Source organism: Canis lupus, chromosome 3 (assembly GCF_003254725.2).
Source record: "Canis lupus dingo isolate Sandy chromosome 3, ASM325472v2, whole genome shotgun sequence".
Classification (NCBI taxonomy): Eukaryota; Metazoa; Chordata; class Mammalia; order Carnivora; family Canidae; genus Canis; species Canis lupus.
This window is the reverse complement of record NC_064245.1, coordinates 38700756-38723633: the sequence shown is the minus strand read 5'-3', so window position 1 is coordinate 38723633 and position 22878 is coordinate 38700756. Positions and strand designations below refer to the sequence as shown.

Below are 22878 nucleotides of genomic sequence, written 5' to 3'. Positions count from 1 at the left end.
TGCAATGGTCCCCTGGCGACCCCCAGCCCCACCCTATTCTGCCAGAGTTTAGGGGCACCTTGTAATTTTCTGCTGCATGTTTATTTAATTCAGCATCCATTCTTTGATCTTGTCTTAGGCTCTTCTCAGTGATTTAAAGAAATCCATTCTCTGGTTTTTAAAGCTGTGTTGAACATACATAATATCAAATCCCTGCTGCTTACAGGAAATCTGTGGTTTTAGCTCTTACTTCTGAGTACCTATGGGCATTGATTTTGGAAAAGGAGAACAAGTGTATCTATGGTGGTAAAGGGAATTCAACTGTAGCAGGAGATACGGAGGCGCCAGGTTTTCCACGAGAATTCCTGACTGAGACTGGAGTCTCAGGAAGGGCCTGGCTGGCTTCCTTCCGGGAGGTATATATGAACACGGCCTTTGGGGTTGGACGGGAGACCCCCTTATTATTATTATTACTTTTTAAAAAGATTTTATTCATTTATTCATGAGAGACACACAGAGAGAGGCAGAGACATAGGCAGGGGGAGAAGGAGGCTCCATGTAGGGAGCCTGACGTGGGACTCAATCTGATCCCAGGACCCCGGGATCATGCCCTGAGCTGAAGGCAGACACTCAGCCACTGAGCCACCAAGGTGCCCTGGTGAGACCCCCTTTTTAATTTTTAAAACACTTCAATTGTAAAATCGACATACCATTTTTAAGTGGACAGTTTAGTGGCATTAAGTACATTCACATTGCAACACTTGCCGCCATCCATTTCTAGAACTCTTCATTTTTCACAAACTGAACTCTGCCATCATTAAACACTAACTCCTCAGTTTCCCTTCCCCAGCCCCTGGCCACCAACCATCCTGCCTTCTGTCTCCAAAAATCTCACGACTCTTAGAACCTCATATAAGTGGAATCATGCAGCATTTGCCATTTTTTGACTGACTTATTTCACTTAGCATGATGTCCTCAAGGTTTGTCCATGTTGTAGCAGGTGTCAGAATTTCTGGAAGGGAGGGGCACCTGGGTGGCTCAGCAGTTTGGTGCCTGCCTTTGGCCCAGGGCATGATCCTGGAGTCCTGGGATTGGGTCCCACATCAGGCTCCCTGCATGGAGCCTGCTTCTCCCTCTGCCTGTGTCTCTGCCTCTCTGTGTGTCTCTCATGAATAAATAAATAAAATATTTAAAAAAAAAAGAATTTCTGGAAAGGAGACTGTTGCAATGGGATGTGTCAGGGGTGCAGGTGGCCGACGTAGGCACTCTTCCCTCACTCACCCCGAGTGCAGGGGGAGAAATATCTCTTAATGTTTGGCCACACTGGATTGCTCAAATGGCCTTTGTGCTTTGTAAACCTTCACCAGATAACCAGTATAAGTATGTGTGGATGTGGGGTGCAGGGTGTGCCCCATACTAGAAGCACTGTTTTGAGTTCTTTGGAGGTGGTAAAAGCAATGCACTGCTGGTCTCTGTTTTTAAACCACTTGCATCCTGTCCAGCGCGTGCTGTCTATTCTCAAGAGAAGGCGCAGTCAAGTCTCTAGGGTCTCTGGGCAGTGATTCGATTAGCATCTGGATGCAGGAGCAATCAGAAGAGGCTTCAGGGAGGAGGAGAGCTGGACCAAGGAATGGTAGGCAGGTGGGGTTTGTGCAGTGGGGTTTGGGTACCCCAACTTCAGGCAGAAACAGGCAGAGTGTATTTGAAGGCTACTGAGTCACGCTGCAGTATGGGTTGTCCGGAGGAAGAGCAGGGCTGGACAGTTCACTCAGCGCTCGGCTGTGGGTGGTCATAATCCAGGCTTCGGATGTTCAACTTCAAATCTTGAAGGTTATGTCTGTGGTCCCATAAGGAGTGATGTTATAATAGCAGGACACTGGCCATTTCACTGTGTCGTGCCCACATGTAATCCCTCTGACGCAGCCTCAGGAAGTGCCTGTAACTAGGACAGCCCAGCCACAAAAGCGCCACAGCCCTCAGAAGCATCCTGGTTAACCTGCATGTCACCCTGTGCCCCCACTGAATGCTCATGTGGTTTTTTTTCTTAGCATCCAAGCGGGACTGCCTCCCTGCACGTGGGATCATACTTTATTCTGGACACTTGGTCTCCGCGGGTGAGTGATGCTCTGCCATTATCCATCCTTGGTTAGCGGGAGATGCACAGACCACAGGTCTGGTGGTTACTGTTTTGGCAGCTGCTTTGGCTGGGACACTGTGTGCGTGCATCCCCCAAAACGCGGCTTCTCCACTTGTCCGTCACTCATGTCAGAAACCTGAGAGGTATCTTGAGACTCCCCTTCCTTCACCCTTGCCCCTCACCCCTGTCCGTAGGACACACCCAAGTCTGCTTCCTTCTCCCTATCCTGCTGCTGCTCCTCTGGGCAGAGCCCCTGCTTCTTACCTAGGGGCTCATCTGTGGCTTACTGGAGCCCTGCCTCTGTGGCTCACCTAGGGGTCATCACATCTTCCCCTCTGCTCCCTTCACTGTCATTCTTGCCTGTCCACTGACCATCTCTATCCAGCAGACAGAGTCATCACTACAAAAATATAAATCAGACCTCATCAGTCCCCTGTGTAGACTCTCAGCGCTTTCTCTCCATTTTTCTCTCCTCCCTTTTTCTTTCCACCTGGATGGAGCTGGTCCTCCTGTGTCTTCCATAGGAGGGCCAGCTCTCATGTTGTTTTTCCTGATCCTCAAACCAGGTTTTCCTTCCTCCAGAAGTCAATGCCCTCTCCAACTCCAGCGTCTCCACAGCCAATGGGTGCATCCCTCTGGTGGTTCCCCCCACCCCACCCTTGTTCCTTCTCAGAGCTCTCCTTCCTGCACACACAGCCTAAAGGAGCCCTCAGCTACCACCCCCCGTGTTCCATTTGTCATTCTGTGATCTGTCCTGTCTGTTCCCTCCTGTATTGTTCAGTACCTGTTTCTCTTAGTTTCTTGGCACCCACGCGGCATCTGTCTTATTTACAGCTGACTCGCCACACATAGAACAATGCCTGGCACTTAACTGGCACTCAGTAAATATTTGTAGAATAAATGAACGAACCCAGCAGGTCATTAGTATTGGGCCGAGCAAGGCCTGGCATCATCTAGCTTCGATGATCCAAGATCCCATGGCACAAACCAAGGAAATATCTACTTCTGCAGGGACCTACTGACTCTGAAAATTGTTAGGTATATCACTGATGTCTCTGAAAGAAGAAACTCAATCAGTATTCATATTAACTAGGTGTTAGGCAGTTTGTTTTTCTTTTACACTGTTAAAATTCTCCCTTTAAATTTAAAGAATTTTGAAAATCATTTATATATGGCTGGCATCCATTTCTCTGAAGAAAACCTACACATGGCCAGTAAGCACTGAGAAAATGCTCTGCATCACTTGCCATCAGGGAAATACAAATCAAAACCACAATGAGATACCACCTCACACCAGTGAGAATGGGGAAAATTCACAAGACAGGAAACAACAAATGTTGGAGAGGATGTGGAGAAAGGGGAACCCTCTTGCACTGTTGGTAGGAATGTGAACTGGTGCAACCACTCTGGAAAACTGTGTGGAGGTTCCTCAAAGAATTAAAAATAGAACTGCCCTACGACCCAGCAATTGCACTGCTGGGGATTTACCCCAAAGATACAGATGCAGTGAAACGCTGGGACACCTGCACCCAATGTTTATAGCAGCAATGTCCACAATAGCCAAACTGTGGAAGGAGCCTCGGTGTCCATCGACAGATGAATGGATAAAGAAGATGTGGTCTATGTATACAATGGAATATTCCTCAGCCATTAGAAATGACAAATACCCACCATTTGCTTCGACATGGATGGAACTGGAGGGTATTATGCTGAGTGAAGTAAGTCAGTCGGAGAAGGACAATCATCATATGGTTTCACTCATACAGGGAATATAAGAAATAGTGAAAGGGATTAAATGGGAAAGGAGCGAAAATGAGTGGGAAATATCAGAGAGGGTGACAGAACATGAGAAACACCTAACTCTGGGAAACAAAGGGTTGCAGAAGGGGGGATGAATGAGGGGATAGGGTGACTGCGTGACAGGACTAAGGAAGGCACTTGATGGGATGAGCACTGGGTAGTATACTATATGTTGGCAAATTGAATGTAAATAAAATATTAAAAAATCATTTAAATTAAAAAAAGATATGACTGTCATCCTACAGAGCTCTTGATTTATATCAACTATCTTTGTTTGTTTGTTTGTTTATTTATTTATTTATTTATTTATTTTTTGGTTTGCTGATTATGACCATAAAGTCCAGGAATCACAGACTTGCAGATTAGAGATGCATTTAAAGAACCCGTAGCAGCACCCAGCTATGATAAAGACTTAGTTAAATGTCAGATGGTCTTTCCAGTTCTGCTGTCTGTCGTTCTTACAGGATACAGTATCAGAAGGTGTTTGGAGTTTGTTTTAAATCACCCCTCTGCAGAAGGTAGGCTTTCTTCAGTGGTATTTCTGATTCACAGGTACTTGGTCTCCTGGGGCCAGTGATGAGGAGCTCCCGCAAGTCACAGGCTCCATCATCAGGAAGAAGTAGCTGGAGCTGAATCTAATTTTGTACACTGATTACTACTTCTCCAGTTCTTCCTGCAGAGTTAGGAAAACTCCTTCCTCCCCTTCCCACACTGAAGCCCTTCAAGTGGGAGACCCTAACTGCACCCTGTTGCTTGCATAGCTTTTTGTTCCTCTCACACTAAGGCTTGCCATCTGGCATTCATCTGATGGTTTCTAGGCGTCTTGTCCTTCTGGACAAGCACTGAGTGGAGTTGGGGGGTGAACAAGAGGTGGACTGTTTCCACTGTGATCTGGGCAGCTTCTGGATGCATGGCCTGCTGTCTTAGGTCACAGGGGTGGTTACTAACACCCCCTTTCCTCCTTTTCTCCTCATGGTCTGCTACTCAGGGCATTTTATGAAGATTCTGGTACTAGAATGTGAAACGTTTTAACACTGATAAGTTCATCTGTTTGCTTTGCAAGTTAGCGTTCCATCCAGCCTGTTGAGATGATCTGATCTCAATTTGGTGCCACATGTCCGAGGACATGAGCTGGATGTTGTAAACTCTGTGGTGTTAAGCCGGTACCTGTTTTTCATCCAGGCCAGGCCAGGGTACTGTGCCCAAGACCCCAGCCTTTGTTTCTCAAGGCCAGGCAGTGGGTGGCCGCGCTGGCCCCAGTGTGTTAACATTCTGCTGAAATAAAGGTCCTCATCTGCTTAGCATTCCTCTAATATGCCAATCTCATAACCTTATTAAAAGAGAAAATGAGGTGAATTTGGCCTAGCACTTCCTTCCTGAGTACTAACGAGCCTTCTGCTCACATAATCCCTCCTCCGTCTGGTCCAGGATAGACATTGGGCTTATTGGTGTGACCTTCCTCCATTTGCTTTACTGTGCACCTCTGCTGCACCCCATTATAGATTAAAATTAATATTAAAAGAACCCAACAAGAGCACAACAGAGTGAAAGTCCAGTAGTGTGGAGAAACTAGTAATCGGAATAGCTGTCCGTGCTCCTCCCTGCACACAGACACCCAGCCTCAGCCCTGGGATAGCCACTCTTGGGTCCCTTAGCTTGCCTTGTTCACATTTATTCTTTTTCTTTTTTGGTGAAAAACGACATTATTTACTAATTTTGTTTATTTTGGTAAAAATGCCCATAATGTAACATTTACCATCTTAACCATTTTTCTGCGTATAGTTCCATGGCGGTAGGTACATCCGTGCTGTGGTGCATGCATCACCACCAGCATCATTTCCAGGACTTTCTCATCTTGCAGAACTGACACTCTGTGCCCATCAAACACTGACTCTTATTCTCCCCTCCTCCCCTCCCCACCTCTGGGAACCACATTCTACTTCTTGTCTCTGGGAGTTTTACAACTACAGGAACCTCATTCTAGTAGGATCATACAGTATTGGCCCTTTGGTGACTTGCTTCCTTTTTAAAGATTTTATTTATTTATTTGACAGAGAGCAAGAGAGTACAAGCAGGGGGAGGGGCAGAGGGAGAAGCAGGCTCCCCGTGGAGCAGGGAGCCTGGTGTGGGACTCAATCCCAGGTCCCCAGGATCATGACTTGAGCTGAAGGCAGATGCTTAATTGACTGAGCCACTCAGGCACTCCGGTGACTTGTTTCTTTCACTTCACATAAGATCACCCATGTTGTAGGAAGTATCAGAATTGCCTTGCTTTGTCAGGCTGAATAATATTCCATTGTGTGTCTAGACCACATTTTGGTTATCCATTCATCAGTTGATAATGGACATTTCTAGCTTTCAGCTTTTGTGAACAATGCTGCTCTGAACATGGATGTACAAATATCTGTTCCAGTCCCCATTTGCAAGATGAAAAAGGTTCTGGAGATGGGTTGTATAACAATGTGAACATAGTTAACACTATTGACATGTATATAAAAAAATGGGTAAATTTTATATCATACGTATTTAACCACGATCTTAAAAGTATACCAAATGAATAATTAGCCCCTTTGGAGATAAAACATTGTGATACTTTTGGATCATCAAAAAAATGGTTGAGAACCAACTCATGTTTTCTGATTTATTGATATTAGTATATGCCTTGGTTGAGAACACAGTCGTAACTATTATATTTGGCTGATAAACTTATGTGACAGTAGGCATTAAGTAAACTTGGCATTTATAAATGAAGGGAAATAAAGGATAGTCAGCGGGGTTCTCTGTGACAATACATTTATTACAAAGATCACACAGAACAAGGCAATAAATTTACAAAAGAGGGTAGTGTCAGGCATGTCCAACACCCATGAAAATAGGTAAAAATAGATTTCTTGCAATCAGCCTAGTCTTGTCAGGATAGTTACTGTCTTGAGAAAATCTCATTTGTAGACAATAAATGCTCTGTAGCGAGGCACATAAAAAAAGTTGTAACTTGACAAGTTTTCCATTAAATGAAAACTAGAAAGAGATCAGAAAGTAACTGAAAAGCTGGGTAGCTTTTTTACTTGTCAATTCAGAGCTCATACAAGACTGACTTCTAGGTTTTATTCACCACCAACTGTGTATTAATTGGAAAAGAGGGGACAGTGACTTGGATTAGTGGTGTCAGCCAGAGTCTTTAGATTTTCTGTGAGTATCTAGAGGTATCTAGAGTTGTTAGCTTAGAAGGATCCTCGTAATCTTTCACAATTGCTAAATTGCTTGAATATGTTAAGCCTAGTTCAACATGAAATTTAAGACTTGTAGCTGACACGGATTGTTTCCTGTTTTTGGAATTAAATGTTTATTCTGAAAATGTTGTCTTTAGGTGTTTATACTTAAGATTAGAAAGATCACTTTGCAGCTTTTAAAAATTATTATTATTTTATTTTGAGAGAGAGATTGAGAGAACTAGCAAGGGTGAGCAGGGGGAGGGGCAGAAGGAGAGAGAGAATCTCAAGAAGCCTCCAGGCTGAGTGTTGAGCTGGACTTGGGGCTCAGTCCCACAACCCTGAGATCATGACCTGAGCTAAAATCAAGAGTTGGACACTTAGCCAACTGAGCCACCCAGGGGCTCTGATCACTTTGCAACTTTTAATGAAATGTGGTCATATTGTAGCTGTAGTTAATGGTATTTATACTAACAGAGGAAACTGATTTATCCAGTCAAGTAGTGTTGAGGGGAGAGTCACTGCACAAAGGTTGGATTCCCCAGCACAGAGTGTGGGCAGAGGGGCAATAAACTTCTTGGGCCCAGGGCCTTGCTGCATGGGTGGCTCACTGGAGAAAGCCAGGTCTTCCTGGAGCCCCCGGGGTCACTACCTCAGGCCTTGCCTGAGTCTGTGTGCCAGTCCCTTATGGGCTAGGGATGGTAACTCCTTGGTCTTCATGGTAATCCTCACATAACCTAGTGGATGGCTTTCCAGTTTGATTAAAATATTGTACCTAGAAACCTCAAGAAATGAGGCTATCTTACAGTAACAGTGAAAAAATCTTATAAAGCTGGTAGAACTGGCCCAACTCCCTTCACCTCCTAGAACAGGGTGCCTGGCTTCAGGGAAAATGATGGGACTCACTGTCCTCTCCCAGGGAATGTTACAGTAACAGTTTTATAGGCCTTTCAACTTGTCCTTCCCATCCCAACATTCTAATCAGCTTTGAAACTAAATTCTTAGAAAATGGCTGGGTTGACCAGAAGGACAAGGGCTGAGATTTTTATATGTATAATACATATATAATATAATTATATATATAAAATATATAATTTTTTCCTTTTTCTTTTTGGCCATGGAAAGGTTGACCAAGCTCTATGGCAGTGCAAGAGGGGAATCCTAGTTTCTTGGGAGTGCTGTTGATTGACTATATCAGAGAGAGAGAGGCAATGGGTATAGAAAAATCCCATCTCAGCCCTGCATGGCACTTGTTGGGGGGAAGGCTGCCTCATGCTGGGAAGGTCCTTTAGCTTTGGGATTGGGCCCACTAGCTCTGCACCTGGGAAAATGTGAGAGTAAGTACCAGACTCCTTTGAAATCCACATATCCCTTCTGTTAGCAAGCCCAGGGGCTGGATCAGTCTTCTTCATTTGAGGAAAAGCACTACTGATTCTCTGAAAAAGAAAATACTACTGTATGAAAGAAAGGAAATATTTTCCTGAGGAATCAGAGGAGAGATATTCCTCTGAAAGTGAATAAGAGTATGACCAGAAACAACTTGTATTAAGCAGTTTTTTACTCTCAATAGAGAATTTTCCCTTTTTTAGAGTAAAATGTATTTCTAGCTATGGTTGTTGGAACATGATGGTAGTGGGAGAAGTTGGACAGACTTGGCATCCAGGGGAGGCATGACCATGACTTTGGCTCGTCTCATGGAACACTTCTGTGGCTGGGCAGGGGATCGAGGGGGGGTTCCTGATTGCTCTCCTTTTCCATGGTAACCAAGGCTCCCGACTCCAGGCTCAGGCCTGGGCTTTGAGACTGACACCCGATATCCTCTTCCTTCAGGTGTGGGGAAGCCAACCTCCTTTGCAGGTGACAGGTGATCACCTGTCTACAACCTCAGCTACACAGAATTTGGGGCGTATATGGTCCATGCTGCTGGAAAACAAATTGCAGGTCTGGGCACCAGCTGAAGCAATTCTTAAGTGTGACTCTTAAATGTGACAATTTTTAAAAAAGATTTTATTTAATCATGAGAGACACAGAGAGAGGCAGAGACAGGCAGAAGGAGAAGCAGGCTCCCTGTGGGGAGCCCAGTGTGAGACTAGATCCCAGGACCTGGGATCACACCCTGAGCTGAAGGCAGACACTCAACCACTGAACCACCCAGGTGTCCCATGTGACACTTTTGTCTGACCAATAGAGGAAACACCCAGTAGCCTCATGCTGATTGGGGAGGAGTGACCAAGGGTCCGTGAGGACCTGAAGAGGGAAGAAGGAGGCCTTGGCCAGAACAACCTATGCTGTGAAAGAGGCTTTCATGAACATAGCCAGGGGAGTATCTAGGAGCTTCTGCAGTGAGGCACATGGCAGCAGGAATTAGCACCAGCAGGACGGACAAGTCCAGGCCCTGGGCTCACTGTGACCTCTGTTGAGTCTCTGCCGTGTGTGCCCACTGCTTCCCACTGTATGATGTCTGCCAGTGACCAAGGACTGGTTTGTGCCCCTGCTGACCTCACAGCCATGAGTGGGTCCCATAGTTCAGGGCTCCATTCATTCTCATTCTCATTTCTAAGCTTTTAGGATCAAAGTTGATATTCAGTACAATTTAAACAAAAAGGCACCTGGGTGGCCCAGTCACTTAAGCGTCTGCCTTTGGCTCAGGTTGTGATCTCAGGGTCCTGGGACTGGGCCTTACATCAGGCTCCCCACTCAGCAAGGAGTCTGCTTCTCCCTTCCCTGCTCCTCTTTCCCAATTGTATGTCTCTCTCTCTCTCTCTCAAATAAATAAAATCTTTATTAAAAAAAATCATTTTCTTAATGTTCATGCCTGCTCTCTACCAAGAATAAATGAGGGACAGGGACATCTTTTTTTTTTTTTTCCCCCAAAGATTTAATTAATTTATTTGACAGAGAACACAAGTGGTGGGTAGGGGCAGAGGGAGAGGGAGAAGCAGAATCCTTCCTGAGCAGTGAGCCTGATGTGGGGCTCTATCCCAGGACCCTGAGATCATGACCTGAGCCAAAGGCAGACGCTTAATTGACTGAGCCACCTCGGTGCCCCTGTAGATTCTAATATGCAAAAACAACATGTGCCAAATAAGTTTTTAGTAGAGTGGTTAAATGTAAATAGTAAAAATATAAATACACTATTATGAAATATGTTTGAGTATTTAATTGATCCCAAGATAATAATGATAGTAGTAATAAGATGGCAGCCGTTTCAGCTATCACATGCTGCCTTACAAACCACCCTAGAACTTCCCTATACCCACTTATTCTGCATATGAGTTGTGTTGGAAATTTAGGGTGAGCATGGTCAGTGGTTCTTTTAGCTGGGCTCACTCACACGTCTGTAGTTGCTGGCTATACACTAGGGTGCAATAGGAATAGCAGGTACAGCCGCTCCAGCAGACTATGGCTTCCTCATATGGTGGTGGCACAGTTCCAAGAATTGCAAGAGGGAAGGCACCAGCGTGTAGGTTTCGCCTTCTAATTGCCTCTGTTCTTTTGGTCAAATTAAGTCACAGAGTCAAGCATAGTCAGGGGATGACTCCCAGCTTTTCATTGGAGGAATGGCAAAGTATTAGACTATTTTTTGCAATCTACCATAGGCACTATTTGAAGTGTTTTACATATATTACGTATTAGTTATCTCCTGTTGCATAACAAAGGACCCCTAAACTTAGCAGTTTAAAACAGCAAAAGCTTATACTTGACAGTTTCCATGGGCCAGGAGTCTTGGCACAGCTTGTTTGGGTCCCCTGATCAGGGCTTTATAAAGCTGCAGTAAAGGTGTCAGTGGAGAGGATTGTATTCTCAGCTTAATCGGTGGCTGTAGGCAGCTCCCTGGTCCTTGCTGGCTGGGCCTGAGGGGGTTCCATGCGGACACCAGGAGGTGAGGTCACTGGGGGCCAGCTGGGAGGCCATCTGCTGCATCCTATCCTCATGTGGTAAATGCACTCCATTATCCTTCATTTTCAATCAAGGAAATCAAGGCAAAGAGATCACCCAGGTAGCAAGTGGAGAAGCTGGGATTGGATCCCAGGCTGAAGGACCATGACACTCTATTTGCAGTGGAAGGTATAATAAGGGGGCAAGATTGATACAATTGACCACAAATCCATTAGTGTCCTATGTGTGTCAAGCGCCATCACAGAATTGGCAAGTCAGGGCATAACACTGTCTGCCTGCCACTCCATCCCTATTATACTAAAAGCAGTCATAAATCAATAGGAAAACAGTAACATCAGATGGAAAAAGTCTGCCACGGACTTTTATTGGCAAGTCACTGAAGAAATATGAAAAGCAAATAAACAGTTGCTGAACCTCACTACTAATCAGAGAAATGAAAAAAAATTTTTTAAAGACTTTATTTATTTATTCATGAGAGACACACAGAGAGAGAGCCAGAGACACAGGCAGAGGGAGAAGCAGGCTCCATCTAGGGAGCCCGATGTGGGACTCGATCCCGGGACTCCTGGATCATGCCCTGGGCTGAAGGCAGATGCTCAACTGCTGAGCCACCCAGGGATCCCGAGAAATGAAAATTAAAATAATTCTTCTCTCTCTCTCTCTCTTTTCTTTTTTGGTCCACCAAACTGGTAGAGAGTCTTAAATATTAGTTCTTGGTGGGGTGATCATATAGGGGGATAGTCAAATACTCTTATACCCCACTGGGGGAAATGTCCGTGGGACATGCTATGTTATATAAAACAAATGTTTATATCCTTTGACTCATCTTACTGTGAAGGGTTTATACTAAAATTAGAGATATCAAAAAAATTTATGTGTGAAGATCCTCACTGTGGCTTTGTTTATCTCAGTTGGAAATTGGAAGCCTCCTGAATCTCAAGCAATGGCAGGATGGTTACATTGTGCCATTCTTAGATTATGTGGTCATTAAAACTGCATTTTCAAAGAATATTCAGTGTCCTGCAGAAATCCTCATGTCATATTAAGTGGACACAGTGAGATGCCTGCTGTACAGTAGAATTCCAATTTTGTACGATACATGTACAGGATTAAAAAAATACTGATAGAAACAGGCCACAGTATGAATAGTGGTTATCACTAGGTGGTTATGTGTATTATTTCCTTTATTCTTTACCGTGTTCTTTGAGGCAGCTCGAAGCATCCAGACTAGGCCTCAGGGGCTCGCAGGCCAGCAGGTGTGTCCCTCTCTGTGTTCCCTAGGGATAAAGCCAGCCAGTCCCCTCCCTGGTCATTCTCACATCTCTGCAAAGATTGTGCCCAGCAGTGACGATTTCCTGTATTTTAAAATCGAGACCAAAAGCCATGGGTCACATTTCAGCTAGGTAACTGTGTGTTTTTAATCCCTCCCCCAAAAGATGAGGTTGGTAAATTAGCTTGTTGAATAACATTCTCCCCTGGCCTAGGAGGACATGGTTATGAAATTGTCTAGAGACTAAAACACCACAATCTCTGCCTTTTGGGGAAGATGTTCCCTTTTCTCTCCCTACACTGATGTGTCCAGGGATGGCTTGGTAGAATGTTGATAAGTCATTGAAAAATCAGGATCCTGGGGTGCCTAGGTGGCTCAGCCGGTTAAGCATCTAAGTCTTTTTTTTTTTTTTTTTTTAAGATTTCTTTATTTACTCATGAGAGAGAGACAGAGAGAGGCAGAGACCTTGGCAAAGGCAGAAGCAGACTCCCTGTGGGAGCCCGATGCAGGACTCGATCCCAGGACCCTAGGATCACGACCTGAGCCGAAGGCAGATGCTCAACTGCTGAGCCACCCAGGCATCCCAAGTGTCTGACTGTTGATTTCAGCTCATGTCATGCTCTCAGAGTCATGAGATCGAGCCCCATGTGTGGCTCCTCACTCAGTGCAGAGTCTGCTTGGGATTCTTTCTTTTTCCCTCTGCTCCCTCCCCCTTCTCTCTCTCTCTCTCTCTCTCTCTCTCTCAAATAACTAACTAAAATCTTTTTAAAAATAAAAAAAAATTGAGATCGTTTTGTCATCATAAAAGGCCATGTATGGTCAGTACCCCCATGTGATTATTTTAGAAGGGGCAGGAAGCAGGGTGGCATTTCCTTTCATGTTGTCTCATTATTTGCTTCTTACTCCTCCAGTTTAATATACTCTCGGCCCTTCTCTGCTTTTTCCATTCATTTCTGGGCACCTTTCCTGAGCTTCCTGCTGCCCCTCCAACCTGGCCAGAATTCTGGCTTCGTTTCCTTCTCCATCCTTCCTCCTGCCCCTGCTTCCCCTGGGATGTGATTGCCCCTTCCTTTCCATTCTTGCTCATGCTTTAGGGGTTTGCTTTTGAGTGTTATGTGGAGATACCCATCAAAGATGTTCCTTCAAATCTAAGAAATACAGTCTCTATTTTAAAGATATTTTCCTGAGGCAGGATATTGAACAGATTACGATACTTGGATTTCTTTTGGGAAGGTCCCTAAAGTCTGAAGGGACAGGGACATTCCTCTTTAAAATCTGCTCTCTGAAGTCAGAGGCAGGTAGGACTATTAGGATGGTGCAGGATAAGTATCTCTGATATGCCAGGTAGTACTTAGGAGCATGAAGCAGGTAACGCATAATAGTCACCGGTGTTCTGGGGCTATGTTCTTATTAGCCAAAAAAGTTAGTTGAGCCCTGTTCCACACAGTGTGGCAGGTGGACCTCTCTTTGGTATTTCTGAGGCTTCTGGTGGGTAAGGACCTTGGGTTACTTTCTCTGATTACTTGTTCAAAATCCCTGCTCCCTGGGATTCCCATTATCAACTCCTCCATACTTGCCTGTACGGAGGTGGGAGCTCAGCAGGGCGTGTGGGTGTGTGGGTTTGTCAGCTTCTGACTTTGAGTGCTGCTAAAAGCAAACAGCTGGGTAGGCCACTAGTCATTTATGCCTCAGTGTGAATGAAGCGTGTGTGAAACATTGCTAGTTTGGATTTAGGGGATTAATTGAGAGTTGTCTGTATAGAAAATCAGCAAGATAAACTAGAAAGTATGCATTTTAAAGGAGCTGAGGTAACAATATAGAAAGTAGGCCTTTCATATTTGAACTTTTCACTTCAGGAAGCATTTTTTGAAACTCTTAAGTGAAGACTGAGCTTTATAGTTGCCCTTTTGAGCGCTGCCTCCGAGCCAGTATTGCCAGTGAGCAGGACTTCCAGGTGAGCAGGGTCTCAGCAAGACACCAAGATGGGCAGGATGGTGGTCCCTCTAGGGAACCCCACAAAGTCCAGGTGGGAAAGAGTCTCTACCAGCCAGCAGTCAGATGGTGAGGACCCTCCTACTGTGGGCAGGGGGGGATCTGTTGGGTTGTCCTTATTTTTTGTTGTTGTTGTTGTTGGGTTGTTCTTAAACCATCCTTTCTACTGAGTTATACTCTGGGGGCACCTGGGTGGCTCAGTTGGTTAAGTATCTGCCTTTGGCTCAGGTCATGATCCTGGGATCCAGCCCTGCACTGGGGTCCCTGCTCAGTGGGGAGCCTGCTTCTCCTTCTTCCTCTGCCTTCCTCCCACCTGCCTGTGCTCTCTCTCAAATAAATAAATAAAATCTTAAAAAGAACAAAATCTACTTATTTATACCCTGAATCGTCCACAGCAGCCTTGGCCCCTTCTTTTCCTCTTTGTTTGGACATGCCTGGGCTTTACCAGCTCTGCTTGGTCCCCCACGACCCCCTGCACCAGCTTCCTGTGATTGAGGTCTCCTGGTGACTCACCCTGAGTCTATGCTGTTTGTAGGAGGCTCAGCTGTTAATAAACAGCCAGCTGCTGGGGTGGTTCTTTGAACTGTCTGGGGAAAGAATAAAGGGGCCAGGGGGAATGTGGCTAAATCCCGTCCCTACCAGGGCAGAGAGTTTCGGAGTATGAAGGGAAGCTGCAATCTGCGTATCATGTGCACCTGAGCCCTGTGTCTGGGAGACCATTGTGCTCTTTCCACATCCCATGGGGATGGGAACAGGACCACTGGGGCTTAGTGAGAATGGCTCCAGGTAGTGAGCATTGGGGTTAGGCTTGGCTTAGTTTCTCTCGTTTATTCAGAGCCATTAACACTCCTTACTACGAAAGATTTCACCATCATTGAAAGTATACTTAAAGGAAAGAATCACCTCCCATATTTGTAATACTAATACTTTACAAAATGCTTGGCTAATTAAAACCATAAAGTGATCTAGGGTCTTGGAGGATGGCAAACATAATAAAAGCCTTGAGCCTTAAGTCAGCACATTGTTTTGGGGGTAGGTTTGAAGTGTAACTATTGGTATTAAAAGATCCATTTACTTCTTTAATAAAATTTGTCACTTTTTATTTTAACTGCGTGTAGGCTTCTCTGCTTTCGTGTGGTACTTGGGCATGACTGATTTATTCTGTCGAGTTCCTGTCCTACAGAATAAATAAAGGGTAATTATTCACTTCTAGCACATTAGAGATGTAGAGAACGATGGTTATTTGTGTTTACATTTCCTCTGCCAAGCTCCTTCCTCTCCCCTCTCCCCTGCTCAATCCATGATAGAGCCCTCCATTATCCTGAGAAGGTCCTCCCCTTTCTGGGTGTCCCCATCATTGCACCACCGCTGCTCCTGACTCTGGCTGCCCCTCTCACCAGCCCTGACTCAGATGGCCTCCCTGTGACCTCAGGGGTCTGCGAAGGCTGCCCTCCTTTATTCCATCTGGGAGCGACTTCTTGCTCCTCTTCAACCTGACCCCTCTGGTTCTCAGAGGCTGGTTTTCTAGATAAAGGGAAATGCCCAGTTTGGCAATTAACGCTTGTCATGGCCGGTGCTCTTTTTCTTCTGGTTCATTCTGCAGTGATCACAATATCCTGTCTTCTCTCTTGAACCGTTTCATACACGCAGAGTGTTTTTCACAAAGGAGAACTTTCCTCAGATTTCCAGCAAGTCTTGTTCAACTGGTCTAGTGCTTTTTAAAATCGAAGACCAAATGGGTACATTTCAGTGGCAGTGCAGAGAGTGGGGGCAGCCTGTGTCCTTGCAGCCTCTCCTTTAGTGGCTAAGAGGAAGCATGTGGGCTGCTGGGGGCCCTCGAGGACTACCGGGGCAGGGAAGAGCATCAGGAGAATAGTGTTCACTGAGTTACGTGTCCCTAGACCATCTGCTTTGGAAAACTCAGATTGTATTTGTGTATTTTATATTTTCAGAATTGTTTTCACATTTCTTTTTCCAAAGCTGATTTGGAGTACGGCAAGATACCTGGAACACAGGATGGAAAAAACTAGAATAAATTTGGATCACCTGGTTGAACAGTCTTGTTTTCATCTCTACTGATGTAATGCAGCACTTCTCATGTGGAAGGGTTTACAGAAGTTTGCATGTGAACTATATTATTACTGATGAACAAAAATAAGCCTCTGTGGTCTTTGTTGGTTCTGATCTGTTCTTGACATGAACATCATCATTTGTTGATGGTTTCTTTTTTTTTTTTCCTTTTTTTTTAAATTTATTTTTTATTGGTGTTCAATTTACTAACATACAGAATAACCCCCAGTGCCCGTCACCCATTCACTCCCACCCCCCGCCCTCCTCCCCTTCCACCACCCCTAGTTCGTTTCCCAGAGTTAGCAGTCTTTATGTTCTGTCTCCCTTTCTGATATTTCCCACACATTTCTTCTCCCTTCCCTTATATTCCCTTTCACTATTATTTATATTCCCCAAATGAATGAGAACATATAATGTTTGTCCTTCTCCGACTGACTTACTTCACTCAGCATAATACCCTCCAGTTCCATCCACGTTGAAGCAAATGGTGGATATTTGTCATTTCTAATAGCTCAGTAATATTCCATTGTATACATAAACCACATCTTCTTTATCCATTCATCTTTCGTTGGACACTGAGGCTCCTTCCACAGTTTGGCTATAGTGGACATTGCTGCTATAAACATCGGGGTGCAGGTGTCCCGGCGTTTCATTGCATTTGTATCTTTGGGGTAAATCCCCAACAGTGCAATTGCTGGGTCGTAGGGCAGGTATATTTTTAACTCTTTGAGGAACCTCCACACAGTTTTCCAGAGTGGCTGCACCAGTTCACATTCCCACCAACAGTGTATGAGGGTTCCCTTTTCTCTGCATCCTCTCCAACATTTGTGGTTTCCTGCCTTGTTAATTTTCCCCATTCTCACTGGTGTGAGGTGGTATCTCATTGTGGTTTTGATTTGTATTTCCCTGATGGCAAGTGATGCAGAGCATTTTCTCATGTGCATGTTTGCCATGTCTATGTCTTCCTCTGTGAGATTTCTCTTCATGTCTTTTGCCCATTTCATGATTGGATTGTTTGTTTCTTTGGTGTTGAGTTTGAGAAGTTCTTTATAGATCTTGGAAACTAGCCCTTTATCTGCTATGTCATTTGCAAATATCCTCTCCCATTCTGTAGATTGTCTTTGAGTTTTGTTGACTGTATCCTTTGCTGTGCAAAAGCTTCTTATCTTGATGACGTCCCAATAGTTCAATTTTGCTTTTGTTTCTTTTGCCTTCGTGGATGTATCTTGCAAGAAGTTACTATGGCCGAATTCAAAAAGGGTGTTGCCTGTGTTCTTCTCTATGATTTTGATGGAATCTTGTCTCACATTTAGATCTTTCATCCATTTTGAGTTTATCTTTGTGTATGGTGCAAGAGAGTGGTCTAGTTTCATTCTTCTGCATGTGGATGTCCAATTTTCCCAGCACCATTTATTGAAGAGACTGTCTTTCTTCCAGTGGATAGTCTTTCCTCCTTTATCGAATATTAGTTGCCCATAAAGTTCAGGGTCCACTTCTGGATTCTCTATTCTGTTCCATTGATCTATGTGTCTGTTTTTGTGCCAGTACCACACTGTCTTGATGACCACAGCTTTGTAGTACAACCTGAAATCTGGCATTGTGATGCCCCCAGATATGGTTTTCTTTTTTAAAATTCCCCTGGCTATTCGGGGTCTTTTCTGATTCCACACAAATCTTAAAATAATTTGTTCTAACTCTCTGAAGAAAGTCCATGGTATTTTGATAGGGATTGCATTAAACGTGTATATTGCCCTGGGTAACATTGACATTTTCACAATATTAATTCTGCCAATCCATGAGCATGGAATATTTTTCCATCTCTTTGTGTCTTCCTCAATTTCTTTCAGAAGTGTTCTATAGTTTTGAGGGTATAGATCCTTTACATCTTTGGTTAGGTTTATTCCTAGGTATCTTATGCTTTTGGGTGCAATTGTAAATGGGATTGACTCCTTAATTTCTCTTTCTTCAGTCTCATTGTTAGCGTATAGAAATGCCACTGACTTCTGGGCATTGATTTTGTATCCTGCCACGCTACCGAATTGCTGTATGAGTTCTAGCAATCTTGGGGTGGAGACTTTTTTTTTTTTTTAATTTTTATTTATTTATGATAGTCACACAGAGAGAGAGAGAGAGAGAGGCAGAGACATAGGCAGAAGGAGAAGCAGGCTCCATGCACCGGGAGCCCGACGTGGGATTCGATCCCGGGTCTCTAGGATCGCGCCCTGGGCCAAAGGCAGGCGCCAAACCGCTGCGCCACCCAGGGATCCCAAAGACTTTTGGGTTTTCTATGTAGAGTATCATGTCATCGGCGAAGAGGGAGAGTTTGACTTCTTCTTTGCCAATTTGAATGCCTTTAATGTCTTTTTGTTGTCTGATTGCTGAGGCTAGGACTTCCAGTACTATGTTGAACAGCAGTGGTGAGAGTGGACATCCCTGTCTTGTTCCTGATCTTAGGGGAAAGGCTCCCAGTGCTTCCCCATTAAGAATGATATTTGCTGTGGGCTTTTCATAGATGGCTTTTAAGATGTCGAGGAATGTTCCCTCTATCCCTACACTCTGAAGAGTTTTGATCAGGAATGGATGCTGTATTTTGTCAAATGCTTTCTCTGCATCCAATGAGAGGATCATATGGTTCTTGGTTTTTCTCTTGCTGATATGATGAATCACATTGATTGTTTTACGGGTGTTGAAGCAGCCTTGTGTCCCAGGGATAAATCCTACTTGGTCATGGTGAATAATTTTTTTAATGTTTTGTTGGATCCTATTGGCCAGTATCTTGTTGAGAATTTTTGCATCTATGTTCATCAGGGATATTGGTCTGTAATTCTCCTTTTTGGTGGGGTCTTTGTCTGGTTTTGGAATTAAGGTGATGCTGGCCTCATAGAACGAATTTGGAAGTACTCCATCTCTTTCTATCTTTCCAAACAGCTTTAGGAGAATAGGTATGGTTTCTTCTTTAAACGTTTGATAAAACTCCCCTGGGAAGCCATCTGGCCCTGGACTCTTGTGTCTTGGGAGGTTTTTGATGACTGCTTCAATTTCCTCCCTGGTTATTGGCCTGTTCAGGTTTTCTATTTCTTCCTGTTCCAGTTTTGGTAGTTTGTGGCTTTCCAGGAATGCGTCCATTTCTTCTAGATTGCCTAATTTATTGGCGTATAGCTGTTCATAATATGTTTTTAAAATCGTTTGTATTTCCTTGGTGTTGGTAGTGATCTCTCCTTTCTCATTCATGATTTTATTAATTTGAGTCTTCTCTCTCTTCTTTTTAATAAGGCTGGCTAATGGTTTATCTATCTTATTAATTCTTTCAAAGAACCAACTCCTGGTTTTGTTGATCTGTTCCACAGTTCTTCTGGTCTCGATTTCGTTGAGTTCTGCTCGAATCTTTATTAACTCCCTTCTTCTCTTGGGTGTAGGATCTATTTGCTGTTTTTTCTCTAGCTCCTTTATGTGTAAGGTTAGCTTTTGTATTTGAGTTCTTTCCAGTTTTTGAATGGATGCTTGTATTGCGATGTATTTCCCCCTTAGGACTGCTTTTGCTGCATCCCAAAGATTTTGAACGGTTGTATCTTCATTCTCATTAGTTTCCATGAATCTTTTTAATTCTTCCTTAATTTCCTGGTTGACCCTTTTATCTTTTAGCAGGATGGTCCTTAACCTCCACGTGTTTGAGGTCCTTCCAAACTTCTTGTTGTGATTTAGTTCTAATTTCAAGGCATTATGGTCTGAGAATATGCAGGGGACAATCCCAATCTTTTGGTATCGGTTCAGACCCGATTTGTGACCCAATATGTGGTCTATTCTGGAGAAAGTTCCATGTGCGCTTGAGAAGAATGTGTATTCAGTTGAGTTTGGATGTAAAGTTCTGTAGATATCTGTGAAATCCATCTGGTCCAGTGTATCATTTAAAGCTCTCGTTTCTTTGGAGATGTTGTGCTTAGAAGACCTATCGAGTATAGAAAGAGCTAGATTGAAGTCACCAAGTATAAGTGTATTATTATCTAAGTATTTCTTCACTTTGGTTAATAATTGATTGATATATTTGGCAGCTCCCATATTCGGGGCATATATATTGAGGATTGTTAAGTCCTCTTGTTGAATAGATCCTTTAAGTATGATATAGTGTCCCTCTTCATCTCTCACTACAGTATTTGGGGTAAATTTTAGTTTATCTGATATAAGGATGGCTACCCCTGCTTTCTTTTGAGGACCATTCGAATGGTAAATGGTTCTCCAACCTTTTATTTTCAGGCTGTAGGTGTCCTTCTGTCTAAAATGAGTCTCTTGTAGACAGCAAATAGATGGGTCCTGCTTTTTTATCCAGTCTGAAACCCTGCGCCTTTTGATGGGGTCATTAAGCCCGTTCACGTTCAGAGTTACTATTGAGAGATATGAGTTTAGTGTCATCATGATATCTATTCAGTCCTTGTTTTTGTGGACTGTTCCACTGAACTTCTTCTTAAAGGGGAATTTTAAGAGTCCCCCTTAAAATTTCTTGCAGAGCTGTTTGGAGGTCACATATTCTTTTAGTTGCTGCCTGTCTTGGAAGCTCTTTATCTCTCCTTCCATTTTGAATGAGAGCCTTGCTGGATAAAGTATTCTTGGTTGCATGTTCTTCTCATTTAGGACCCTGAATATATCCTGCCAGCCCTTTCTGGCCTGCCAGGTCTCTGTGGAGAGGTCTGCTGTTACCCTAATACTCCTCCCCATAAAAGTCAGGGATTTCTTGTCTCTTGCTGCTTTAAGGATCTTCTCTTTATCTTTGGAATTTGCAAGCTTCACTATTAAATGTCGAGGTGTTGAACGGTTTTTATTGATTTTAGGGGGGGATCTCTCTATTTCCTGGATCTGAATGCCTGTTTCCCTTCCCAGATTAGGAAAGTTTTCAGCTAGAATTTGTTCAAATACATATTCTGGCCCTCTGTCCCTTTCGGCGCCCTCGGGAACCCCAGTTAAACGTAGGTTTTTCTTTCTCAGGCTGTCGTTTATTTCCCTTAATCTATCTTCATGGTCTTTTAATTGTTTGTCTCTTTTTCCTCAGTTTCCCTCTTTGCTATCAACTTGTCTTCTAGGTCACTCACTCGTTCTTCCACCTCATTAACCCTCGTCGTTAGGACTTCTAGTTTGGATTGCATCTCATTCAATTGATTTTTAATTTCTGCCTGATTAGCTCTAAATTCTGCAGTCATGAAGTCTCTTGAGTCCTTTATACTTTTTTCTAGAGCCACCAGTAGCTGTATAATAGTGCTTCTGAATTGGCTTTCTGACATTGAATTGTAATCCAGATTTTGTAACTCTGTGGGAGAGAGGACTGTTTCTGATTCTTTCTTTTGAGGTGAGGTTTTCCTTCTAGTCATTTTGCTCAGTGCAGAGTGGCCAAAAGCAAGTTGTATTGGGAAAAAGAGAAAAAGAGAGGAGAGAAAGAAGGAAAGAAAAGAGAAAGAGAAAAAAAAGGGAAGAAAAAAAAACGGAAAAAAAAAAGAAGAAAAAGAGAAAGAAAAAGAAAGGAGAAAAAAAGGGGGTGGGGGAAGGAAACAAATCAAAAAGCAAAACAAAACAAAACAAAACAAAACAAAACAAAACAAAACAAAACAAAAGAACCACCGGGGAGTATCTTCTGATTCTGTGTACTTTAAGTCCCTTGGCTTCTCCTGGAAGTTGTCCGTCTAGTTGGTCTTCTGGGGGAGGGGCCTGTTGTGCTGATTTTCAGGTGTGAGCACTTGGGGGAGCTGCTGTGCCCCTGCCTGGTGCAGGGCTCAGTGGGGGTTGTTTACCCCGTGAGGCCGCAGGAGGAACAGCCCCAGTGGCGGGGCAGCTCTGGAAACCTGGATTCAGCCCTCGCAGGAACTCCGGAGCTCTCCGTCTGCAGGGCCTGGAGGCTCCGGGGCGGGGCCGCTGATCTGCTCAGCTGGGGCAGGAGCGTCCTTGCTGTCCTGGGCCCTCCCGGCCTCTGCCTGTCCCGGGGGAGGCGGGATCCTGGGCTGTGTCCCGGCGCCCTGTGCTCCGGAGCCTGCGCTGGTGGATTCGAACTCCCGGGCCGCGCAACCGCCTCCGCGGAGCTGCCGCCCGAGCCCCTCCGAGCTGCTCCTGGAACCGCGCAGCCCCCTCCGCACGGAGCCTCTTCCTCTGCCCGAGCCCCTCCGAGCTGCTCCCGCCCCGCAGCCCCCTCCGCGGAGCCGCCGCCCGAGCCCCTCCGAGATGCTCCGGGTCCCGCCGGTCCCGCCGTGCGCGCTGCAGCCCTTAGGGAGCTCGGCGCACTCTCCTGGGCGCGCAGTTGCTGTTACTGTCCCGGGGAGCCCGAGGGCATCCACGCCCTCCTGGGTCCTGCTCCAACTCCCCACGAGCCCCTTTCCGCCCGGAAAGGTTGGTGCAGCTCCTGCTCCTCCGGGACGGGGCTCTCCTGTCCTGGGGACACTCGCCCCGGCCTCAGCCCGGCTCCTCGCGGGGCCCCTCCCCCTCGGAGGCCTTTGTTTCTTTACTTCTTTTTCCCCGTCTTCCTACCTTGATAGAAGCGCGAACTC

At 44.7% G+C, this 22878-nt stretch overlaps 1 protein-coding gene across 3 annotated transcripts in view; it reads left to right on the top strand.

Moving 5' to 3' along the window:
• Positions 1 to 22878, top strand: part of ENTREP2 (endosomal transmembrane epsin interactor 2) — a 452783-nt gene that overhangs the window by 117958 nt on the left and 311947 nt on the right. Inside the window, exon 1 of one of the 3 annotated variants that reach the window (XM_049108393.1) lies at positions 2069 to 2093. The exons of the other annotated variants lie outside the window; for them this stretch is intronic. The gene's annotated coding sequence lies outside the window, so the exon portion shown is untranslated. Of the gene's footprint in view, positions 1 to 2068; positions 2094 to 22878 lie in introns of those variants that run through there. 3 annotated transcript variants of the gene reach the window in all.